We start from the raw sequence: 10,381 nt of genomic DNA, 5'->3' as shown, positions 1-10,381 counted from the left end.
TGTACCAGATTTTTGTGTCTGTCTGACTGTCTGGGTCTGCTGCTGCTACCGTTGAGCCTACTCCCCCACAAGGGTTACAATGTCTCTTTTTCTGGTTTGGCTAATATTCCATGTCATATCTTAAAATGATGCTATCATTAAAATGACATTTTTTTTCTTGCTAAGACTTTGGAATAACCTTAAGAAAGGCTATTCTTCTCCTACCTTTAGATGTCTTCTCCGCGCAGCCGTTTGGTAGAAATTCCATTTTTCTTCAGTATGCAAATGAGTTCTCTCGCAGCACTGGGGGCGGTCCTCAGCGCTCAAACCGAATGGCGGTGCGGAGAAGACGTCTAAAGGTAGGAGAAGAATAGCCTTTCTTAAGGCTATTCCTACGTGTTAGTCAGAAAAAAATAACATTTTAATGATGGGATCCCTTTAAGGCTTTTGAAAGTTGGGCACTGACTTCCACTGATGAGTCTCATTTTTGCCATAAAGGAAAACTTATTTGCATATTCTTTCCCAAAAAACTTCCAGTCAATTGGTATAAGAAAATTCTTGTGGCGTCTTCTTTGTAATGTTCAAAATGAAGAACAGATAAACCCACGGCAAAGTAAACCACAGGCTGGCTTCAAGTGGTTTTTCTTTATAACAAACAAAATAGAATAAAATGAAATAAAATGTGAAAGGCATATTCAGTTCAAAACAAAATAATCCACTATCATCTTTCTGCTTAACATTGAGAGTGTACCAGCATGTATTTATTTGTCAAGGTCACCTCTGTAAGCAAATCAGGAAAATAATGCAGGAATCTGTTGATGTGCTATAATTCAATGAAACTAGCAATAAATATAGCAGAAAACAACTGATGACCTTCATGTAAGCAAAGGAAACAATTTTAAGCATGCATGACTGTTTGCCAATGGTTTATAGTTTTCTATCTCACATTTTAAATCTTTTTGACCCAACAATATATTATATTTATGCAGCTAAAGCTAACCTTTCATAAGATTTTTTTTTAACCCACCAAAGTTTTGTTTCTGTTTTTTATTCCCCTCAAACTTCCCAATGAACTTCACCAAAGCTTCTCCAGCTCGAAAACCTACTGTAGTTAAAGCTGCCCATATACAAGAGTTTGATTGGCCACAATCTAGCCAATCATCTGCAGGATCATTCTTACAAATGATCCCAACAGCAATATAACAGAATAAACTGGCCAATCTGAGAGTCTTGCTCAAAGTGACACACATGATTAGTCATATCTGACTACTTATGCTATAGCACTTACTGCTATGAGTAAGGGGCCCATGCCTCGAAATGCATAACCAACAGCTAATATGGCGTTTGTTTTTGTTGTGGCATTTGTTTATTTTTCACTATTTTTTGAATCTTGTGTCTATATGTTTTCTATTTATTAAAAGTTAAGTTTTACGTATTTCTGGAGTTTGCTGGATACCCTTTTTTTGTTTTTCTCAGTTAAAATCCATGGATTCTTGATGATAGAACTGAGGGAACTATAGTTAGCCAGCCCCCATAGCACAAGTAAATCACCATTGAGATCAGGGGAGGAGGGAGGGTGTAGAGTTGGGGGCTAGGTCGGATCACAGGAATCGGAGGTGAGAGCCAGGACGGAATCATCATCAAGAATCCAACAGATTGATAAAAGTCATTTTAATTGCAGGGACTGGCTGAAAACAGAGTAAAGCAGGACTAGCTGCTTAAATCTTATACAGCGCTGAGACACCCAATCATCTTCACCAGAGGCAGTCCAAGTTATCAGAAATGCTCCACAATCAGAAGTCTAACTAGAACCCACGATAAACTTACAAGGCAAATTGGAATCAGGAGAGTGAACGTTCAATCCAGTAGTTAAGTCGCGAGGAGACAAGTTGTTTCCCTAGAAGTTAGGTAAGAACCAAAATCAGGAGACAAACAGATTTCCAGTATCAAGCCAAAGGTCAATATTAAGCAGTGCATGATCAGGATAAGGGTGCTAAACTAGGTACAAACAATAGCAGGCACCTGGCTAAGGAGTAAGAGGGTTTAAAGGGGTTGTCCAGGATAAACTAAAAATTAACCCCTAAACTAAACTCCCTCCCCCACCTAACTTCTAATTTACTTCAATTAATAAAAAAAAATCTATAATTACCCATATCCCTGGAGTGGTCATGTGACTGCTCAAGGGACACATTCTGATAATCCGGTGATGTTCTGTTTCACTGCTTCCAAAACGGAATGTCACCATCACTCTTCTCCCTCCCCTATTCCCATCAATACTTACCAGCCTTTCAGTGTCCGGAGAACAGGTCCTCCCTCTCTTCTTCTACAGTGGGCAGATTAGCTTAGCCCAGGAGATGGGAGGAAGAGTGAGGGTGGGGCTTGTAATGGGCGGGATTGCTATTCTAAACAGAGAGGGAGGAGTGTAGGAGTGAGAGAGGGGGGCTGAATGAATGAAGGAGTTAAAGCAGCAGCTTACACAGGAAATCTGCACAGCAGGAAGGTAACAGCATATAAACAAACTGTCAGGATCTTGTTTTGTTAAACTCTTTTTTGCCAGCAGTCAAGATGGAGTTTTTTGTGTTTCCTGCCTGTGACTTACCCTGGTTTCCTGATTCTTGACTATTTAGCATGTGTGTTGTGATTACCCAAGTTGCCTGAGTATTGGTTCCAGAAGCCTGTCTTCTACCAAGTCCCTCAAGCTCTAACTGACTGTTCCAAGTTAGTTATTCACCTGCCAAGTTGGTTGCTACCTATAACTAGTACCCCCAGCAAGTCCTCCTGCTACCAAAGACTTGCCATCCACCTGGTCCATAGGAGCCGTGGAACTACTGGCCCCAGCAAGTCCTCCTTCTACTAAAAGACCTTGCTATCCACCTGATCCATAGGAGCCAAGGAACTACTGGCCCCAGCAAGTCCTCCTTCTACTAAAAGTCTTGCTATCTACCTGGTCCTTAGGAGCCGTGGAACCAGTGGCGTAACTACCGTGGTAGCAGCAGTAGCAGCTGCTACAGGGCCCGGGACATTAGGGGCCCGGTGGCAGCCGCTACCGCTGCGTTTTTTGTTTTTTTTTAATAGGCCGCTAACGGGCCCTATATACTTACCGAACCTGGCAGGGGCCGGGATCGGTAAGTGACACTGCGGGCCCCACAAGCACTATTATACTCGGGGGTCTTTTCGGACCCCCGAGTATAATGATCGGAAGTGCAGGAGAGGTAACTGAACATAAAAAACTGTGTTACTTACCTCTCCAGGCTCCGCGCAGGCTTCGGCCTACTTGTGTGACGTCTCAGACGTCACATGATAGGGGCCTGCGTCCTTATGCGTTGCGACGCAGGCTCCCGGTCACATGACATCCCTGACGTCATTGAAGATGGCCGCCAGCGGGGAGTCGGGAGACAGGTAAGTTACAGTGTTTTGGTTTTTTTTATGTTGTTCTTCCCCTGGGTCTCCGATTATTATACTCTGGGGTCTGAAAAGACCCCAGAGTATAATAATTGTTAATGGGTGTCCACAACGGGGCATAATAGTGGGTGAAGGGGCCACAATGGGATATAATACTGTGTGCAGAGGCCACTATGGGACATAATACTGTGTGTAGGGGCCACAATGGGGCATAATACTGTGTGCAGGGCCACTATGGGGGATAATACTGTGTGCAGGGGCCACTATGGTGCATAATAGTGTGTGTAGGGGCCACTATGGGGTATAATACTGTGTGCAGCGGCCACTATGGGGGATAATACTGTGTGCAGGGGCCACTATGGTGCATAATAGTGTGTGTGTAGGGGCCACTATGGGGTATAATACTGTGTGCAGGGGCCACTATGGGATATAATAATGTGTGCAGGGGCCACTATGGGGTATAATACTGTGTGCAGGGGCCACTATGGGGTATAATACTGTGTGCAGGGGCCACTATGGGGTATAATAATGTGTGCAGGGGCCACTATGGGGTATAATACTGTGTGCAGGGGCCACTATGGAGCGTAGTAGTCTGCGTAGGAATGCGGGGGGTGGGGTCGTGCGGGGTTGGTCGGGGTTTTCGATGTCAGCCGGGGGGGGGGGGGCCCATGTCAAAGGTTCGCCACGGGGCCCCGCCATTCCTAGTTACACCACTGCGTGGAACCACTGCCTCCAGCAAGCCCTCCTGCTGATAATAGGACCGCTGCTTCCAGCCAAGCCTCCCTGCCTTCCATTGAACGGACTGTAAGTCTATCTGTGTATTGCTGTTGTTATACTCCCTGTTTCCAGCCACTGGTCTCTAGACTACTAGTAAGGGTATTGTGACACAAACATAGAGGAGGCAGCAGCAACCAGAGGCACCCAGAAATCACTCCAATCCTGCTAAAGGTATATGGGTGTACTTCTTAACCCATTACCAGCACTTTCAGACCTTTATAAAAAAAAATAAAAAAAAACTACCCAGATTTTAGCCTGAGAAAATCCTTCCATTTCTGCCTCCCCTACAGAGGCCCCTGTATTTGAGACCCAGGACAGACATAATGAAAACAGATGCAGGATAAAAGTTAAATACATTGGAAATGAGGAGCCTGCTGGTTGAGGAGGATGAGGATGGTCTCTGCTTTGTAGGAGTTCCTACTCATCTGTAAGGAGTTTTGGCAGCCAAGTGGGGATAGGACCTGTAGCATAGTGATTCATGTTATTCAATAATTTCCTGGAATAATAGGAGCACTAGTAAGGGCTTGAAAGAGGGCACCGGGTATTATATCTTTACATTATGCCTTTATTGTGAAATTTCTATTGCCAACTGAAGGATATTTTCAAGGATTGTGCCCTTGGTGCTCTCTATTCTCTTTGTAGCTTATAGCTATATCCATGTGGTATCTACCAACGAGTAAATAACCATAAGAAGGCTTCTTCTTTCTAAAATAGTAATTCTTCAAACAATGGATACCGCACAATAAACAAATATAGTATAGCTGAGGTTATTGACTTACTTAGTAGAGTTGTTCTAGTATTAAGGCCACCCTAGGAAGAACATATGGATACCTGCTCCTCAGATAGCATCAAAACCCATCTAACCAGCTTAAGAGAACAAGATTATAACACAAAGATGAAGATCGGGAGTCAAAGAAAATAGTTATTGTAACAGGAATGGACGTTTTTCCAATGGCAACAACCATTTCCATGTAGTCCTTATGTTTGATAGCTGACCAGAGATGTCCATAATGAGGTTCTATGGATATCTTAAGATAACATCATAAATTATTGTTAACCTTTCTTCAAGGCCATTCCAATATTTACCTGGCCATTGTGCCATAGTCAACAGTTATTTAAAGATACTGTATTAATAGTGAAAATTTCCCTTACGTGTAACCAGACGTTTTTTTTTAGGCAGTAGGGAACAATCTCCAATCTGAATATATTAACGTAATGTTATTGCAAAACATATACAGGCAAATTAGATTGACTAGAAATGCTCGAAATATGCAGAACTGCATTGGGATGGGCAAATTAATCTAACTATGCATTGAATGCTCGCAAATTAAAAATCAAAAGAAAAAACAATTACGCTGCAACAGTTTTATTCAAGCCAAACATTTTCTTTTTACTCCTTTCGCATGAATATAATCTCTAAATGTGCCGAACACACAGACGGTTTTGATTAGCTGTTGATTCTCTTGCCAAGTACTAACTTCCCTTGGGCAAACTTCCAGTGGTCCTTTAACTTTGATTTTCAATAGGACATCTTTCTTTATCCAAGTCCACAAAGCACTAGCCTTTAGAGGGGTGGAAGAAAAACACCAAAAATAATAGAGCATCAGAAGATTACAAAAAAAGCAGCTTAGTGTATTTACATATGGTTTTGCAAACATCAGCAAATTAAAAGCACACAAACAAATTGACAAGAAAATAGGAAGCAAAAAGCCAAGTGGAGCTGTGTGCCGAGAGGAAGTAAATTATTGTCCGGGAAAGGTCAGCTCCAAGTAGAAACGCAGTTGACTCCAAGAGATTAAAAGGGTGTATGGATAATGCAACATCAATTTATTTTTTTCAGACAATCACATAACACGTTCTTTAGAAGCAAGCAATATTTCACTAAAGGAAAAAGAAAATGAATACAAAATGCCTAACTAGATACAAAATGCCTAATAGTTATTTAAAGGGAACCTGTGGACCCCTACAAAATGGCAATATGCCATCACTTCTAATGATGAAGAAAAAGAAAAATCTTTAAGCCTGGAGGCACACTGGGTGAAATTGCTGAGGGTTAGCCACCACAAATTCAATGGAGGTTTACCCATGATGATTTGCTTCAGCTTTGATTTTCAGATTTTCCTGCTTTTATCCTACATTTATGCTTGTACTGTCAAATTTAAACGTTTTGTTTAGAAGGGGGTTTCTGGGCAAAAAAATATTTTTCAAAAATGTTCTGTTAGTGTTATTAATGGGTTAATAAGTGCAACCAAATACCTTTAGCAGTTTTGAGTGATTTCTGGGTTTCTCTGTGAGCTCCTAGCATCTTCTGCATTTGTTTACATGGGTAGCTTCCTGCTCTGCTTTCCTACAACTACCATGATGCCTTGTGCATCACTCAGACCTGACTCACACCACCTCCCTTTCTCACTCCCTCCCCTTCCCTTTGTCACTCACACCCCGTCCCTGTTTCCCTAGCTAGCCTGCCCACTACTAGTCCTTCCTAACCAATTCAACACCCCCACTCCATCATACCTACCTGTCTTCCAGGCAGGATCTTCTGGGCATGGGGCTTCACTTTCTCTGGGCAGCGGTACCTTCTTTTAGATGTCTACCAGACGCCCATGTCTGAGCAATAGAGCCGGAGTGCCAGCATGAGCATAAACTGGAGTGCCAGAACAAGACAGAACAAGTGACATCCCATGCCCAAAAGATTCAGACAAGAAGACAGGGAATTCTGATATTTAGTATTGGTGACGTTCAGTTTCCGGAAACAGTGAAACAGAATGTCACCAGAAAAATCAGAAAATGTGCCTGGGGCTTAGATTAGAAAGATGCATTTATCTAAGCCAACCCCTTTAATATCAGTCCCTTATGAAATATAGGATATGCCACTGGTAGTTCAACTAACTGGTTAGTTAACTATAAGGATTGATTTTTTTTTCCCACTCCTAAAAACATATACAAGGTTATATAATCTGATACTAAGTTAAAAAAATGTATTGGTTTGTATAACACTTTTAAGGGTATGTTCACAAGGAGTATTTCTGCAGGCGGATTTTGACATGGAATCCGCCTCAAACCCCGGCTGAAAAAAAAGCCTCCCATTCATTTCAATGGGAGTCAGTAGCAGTTTTTTAACTCTGGTGGATTTTTTTCAGCTAGCGGGAAAAAAAAGCAACATGATGTTAACATTTCAGGCTGGAGCCTCCAGCTTCCGGCCTGTTCTGATGTCGGCATAGCCTTTCCGGTCCTATGGAGGAGGGCAATAATCTGTGGGGATTCCGGTCTCTTCCTGGACCGGAAACCATTTTTCTGGGGTCAGGGTGGTCAGCAGCGGGCCGGAGGCTATTTAGTCCTCATTCTAGCTCCAGCCCATCACTGGCTATTCAGTTTACCTGGTGACAACTTCCTTCCTGCGCTACTATTCTAGTCCTGACCCTGAACCTATTGTTTGTCTTTCTGTGTATGACCTCGGCTTACCTACCAGACTACCTGTTCTTGACCTCCGGATTTGGCTACCTTCTGACCTCCTGTGGATGACGTCGGCTTGTTTCTTGACTACTCCTGCTTGACCTCTGCTTGGCTACTCCGTGATCTCTTGTGCATGACCAGGCTCTCCTGACTATGCACTTGCTTTTTCCTTCTGCTACCGCGTGACCTCCTGTGTACCAACCCAGCTTAATTGACTTTGTTTTTGGCGATCCGTGGAATCCGCAAGTGTACCAACTTGGCCCATACGACTTCCCTGCGGTGCTTCTGCTGCCTCCTGGCATACCTCAGAACATCTCTCTCCGTGCTGACCAGCTCTCCCGTTTCTTCATCTGCTGAGGTTAGTGTTTCTGGGTTTTCTGTTGCTGTTAAGAGCAAAAGGAATGCTGATAAGTCCTATAATTGTTTCAGTAGTAAAGTCTGGATGTCTGCAAAGATTATCCAATTTTTAGTTCCATCTAACAGGTAGATTAACCAAATTGTCGCACAGATCAGGACACAGCCATGGGAAAACTAAATAATACTATGGTGGAAATAGACCATTACTATAATGACCTCACTGTGTGTATTTATAAGGCTGGTTATCTCTAGGTGACTTATAACATGACTGTCTTAGCTAATATCATCATGTTGTTAATACAGTTAACAAAAAAAAACTAAGTAATCAGGGAAGACACAGGAAGAAGAATATAATTTACAGATGACAGAAAATGGCAATTCTTAAAAAAAAGTTTTTTATTTTTGTTAAGGGGTTAAAATGTAACTAAAACTATATAAATTTCATATTTTCAGACTCGTATCAAAATATAGAATACAGGTAACATGTCATTTTGGCTTGACAGTGAATTTTGTAAAAATGAAACCCGCAAGAAAGTAGCACAAATTCACTTTTTCTTGAAATCCACCCCATTCTGAATTTTTTTCGGCTTTCCAGTACATTGTACAGAGTAATAAATGGTTGCATCATGATGAACAATTTGTCCTGCAAACATTAAGCTCAACAGAAGCGGAAAGTCGATAGTGTGCTGAATTCGGCGCACTGTCGGCTTTCTAGCAATGTATTACACCGCATGTGCCCCAGGAGGTGAAAGGTCCTCTTTAACAGCCTCTAAAACATTTCACCTGCCCTGACCTCTGTATAGTCTGATGAATAAATTCAGCTTGTTTTGACCTCGACTTGGTGACAACTTTGCCTTTTCCTTCAAATCTTAGCTCAGATGAGTCAGATGCCACTATACTGACAATAGTCCTAGCCATGGAACCTCGTTGTTTTGTGCAGAGTACACCAGATCCCAAAATGGCAGTTAAAGGGCGAATACTAGGGGACTACATAGGCAGTGGCGTAACTACCGTGGTAGCAGCAGTAGCAGCTGCCACAGGGCCCGGGACATTAGGGGCCCGGTGGCAGCCGCTACCGCTGCGTTTTTGTTTTTTTTTTAATAGGCCGTTACCGGCTGGAGTTACTCCAGCCGGTAACGGGCTCTATATACTTACCGATCCTGGCAGGGGCTGGGATCGGTAAGTGACACTGCGGGCCCCACAAGCACTATTATACTCGGGGGTCTTTTCAGACCCCCGAGTATAATGATCGGAGGTGCAGGAGAGGTAACTGAACATAAAAAACTGTGTTACTTACCTCTCCAGGCTCCGCGCAGGCTTCGGGGCCTACTTGTGTGACGTCTCAGACGTCACATGATCGGGGCCTGCGTCCTTATGCGTCACGACGCAGGCTCCCGGTCACATGACGTTCCTGACGTCATTGAAGATGGCCGCCAGCGGGGAGTCAGGAGACAGGTAAGTTAGTGTTTTTTTTTTTTTTATGTTGTTCTTTCCCCGGGTCTCCGATTATTATACTCTGGGGTCTGAAAAGACCCCAGAGTATAATAATTGTTAATGGGTGTCCACAACGGGGCATAATAGTGGGTGAAGGGGCCACAATGGGGGATAATACTGTATGTAGGGGCCACAATGGGGCATAATACTGTGTGCAGGGCCACTATGGGGCATAATACTGTGTGCATGGGCCACTATGGGGTATAATAGTGTGTGCAGGGGCCACTATGGGGTGTAATACTGTGTGCAGGGGCCACTATGGGGCGTAATACTGTGTGCAGGGGCCACTATGGGATATAATAATGTGTGCAGGGGCCACTATGGGGCGTAATACTGTGTGCAGGGGCCACTATGGGATATAATAATGTGTGCAGGGGCCACTATGGGGTGTAATACTGTGTGCAGGGGCCACTATGGGGTATAATAATGTGTGCAGGGGCCTCTATGGGATATAATAATGTGTGCAGGGGCCACTATGGAGCGTAATAGTGTGCGTAGGAATACAGGGGGTGGGGTCGTGTGGGGTTTTCGATGTCAGCTGGGGGGGGCCCCATGTCAAAGGTTCGCCACGGGGCCCCGCCATTCCTAGTTACACCACTGTACATAGGAATGGGCCTAGTTGGGAGGGAGGTGTCACGAGGCGAATGTCCGCGGCTGATTCCGCCTGAAGAAAGGGCATGTCACTTCTTTTTTTCCGTGAGTGGGAACAAACCGCTCGCAGAAAAAGAAAATGACCGGCTCCCACTGATTTCAATGGGAGGCAGTATTTTGAGCAGGATTCTGACGCGGATTCCGCGTCAAAATCCGGCCCAAAAAACACAGTGCAAACTAGCCCTAAGGAGTTCAGCGGCACAGTGGGTCCACACACACCGCACTACAAAATCAACCTAAATGAAACAATAAATTAACAGCAATAAGA

Source organism: Leptodactylus fuscus, chromosome 2 (genome assembly GCF_031893055.1).
Source record: "Leptodactylus fuscus isolate aLepFus1 chromosome 2, aLepFus1.hap2, whole genome shotgun sequence".
NCBI lineage: Eukaryota > Metazoa > Chordata > Amphibia > Anura > Leptodactylidae > Leptodactylus > Leptodactylus fuscus.
This window is presented reverse-complemented; position numbering follows the sequence as displayed.